Below are 1,787 nucleotides of genomic sequence, written 5' to 3' on the forward strand. Positions count from 1 at the left end.
GAGAGGGTAGTTAATGTACCCCAATAACATAATGACTATTGATTAAGAGGGGGTACAGTAGTTAATGTACCACAATAACATAATGACTATTGATTAAGCAACGGTATTTATTGCCACATCAGTGTCTAAAGGAACCTTCTGTTTTTTTTTCTACGAGTTACATCATTGTCTAGTGAATCACGTTCACTGGTGTAAAAAGTGCATGTACTTTGAGTAAAAGTTTAGATACCTGAATAGAAAGTTACTCAAGTAAAAGTAACTCACCCAGTAAAATACTACTTGAGTAAAAGTCTAAAAGTATTTGGTTCTAAATATATGTAATTATAAAAAGTAAATGCAACTGTTAAAACATACTTGACATCAATACTGCTAACAGCTAGCTCCACCAGTAAGATGAAAAATGCTAACAGCTAGCTCCACCAGTAAGATGAAAATGCTATCAGCTAGCTCCTCCATTATTATCAATACTGCTATCAGCTAGCTCCTCCATTATTATCAATACTGGTATCAGCTAGCTCCACCATTATTATCAACACTGCTAACAGCTAGCTCCACCAGTAAGATGAAAAATGCTATCAGCTAGCTCCTCCATTATTATCAATACTGCTATCAGCTAGCTCCACCATTATTACCAATACTGGTATCAGCTAGCTCCACCATTATTATCAATACTGCTAACAGCTAGCTCCACCAGTAAGATGAAAAATGCTATCAGCTAGCTCCACCAGTAAGATGAAAAATGCTATCAGCTAGCTCCACCAGTAAGATGAAAAATGCTATCAGCTAGCTCCACCATTATTATCAATACTGGTATCAGCTAGCTCCACCATTATTATCAATACTGCTAACATCTAGCTCCATCATTATTATCAATACTGCTAACAGCTAACTCCACCATTATTATCAATACTGGTATCAGCTAGCTCCACCATTATTATCAATACTGCTAACAGCTAGCTCCACCATTATTATCAATACTGCTATCAGCTAGCTCCACCATTATTATCAATACTGGTATCAGCTAGCTCCACCATTATTATCAATACTGGTGTCAGCCTAGCTCCACCATTATTATCAATACTGCTATCAGCTAGCTCCACCATTATTATCAATACTGGTATCAGCTAGCTCCACCATTATTATCAATACTGGTGTCAGCCTAGCTCCACCATTATTATCAATACTGGTATCAGCTAGCTCCACCATTATTATCAATACTGGTATCAGCTAGCTCCTCCATTATTATCAATACTGGTATCAACTAGCTCCACCATTATTATCAATACTGCTATCAGCTAGCTCCACCATTATTATCAATACTGCTATCAGCTAACTCCACCATTATTATCAATACTGCCATCAGCTAGCTCCACCAGTCACCTCAGATCAATACTGCTATCAGCTAGCTCCACCATTATTATCAATACTGCTATCAGCTAGCTCCACCAGTCACCTCAGATCAATACTGCTATCAGCTAGCTCCACCAGTCAACTCAGATCAATACTGCTATCAGCTAGCTCCACCAGTCACCTCACATCAATACTGCTATCAGCTAGCTCCACCAGTCACCTCAGATCAATACTGCTATCAGCTAGCTCCACCATTCACCTCAGATCAATACTGCTATCAGCTAGCTCTACCAGAGTGAGTGTATGTTTCTTCACTATCCTCTCTCATCCATATAGATTCTACCTTCCACAGACAGTTTCTTCTCTACCCATGTGGTAGAGGTTCAGTGTCTGTGACCGCCCAGAGAGTCTTTAGAAGGGGAATTTAGGAGTAGGAC

Source organism: Oncorhynchus clarkii, chromosome 3, assembly GCF_045791955.1.
Source record: "Oncorhynchus clarkii lewisi isolate Uvic-CL-2024 chromosome 3, UVic_Ocla_1.0, whole genome shotgun sequence".
Lineage (NCBI taxonomy): Eukaryota > Metazoa > Chordata > Actinopteri > Salmoniformes > Salmonidae > Oncorhynchus > Oncorhynchus clarkii.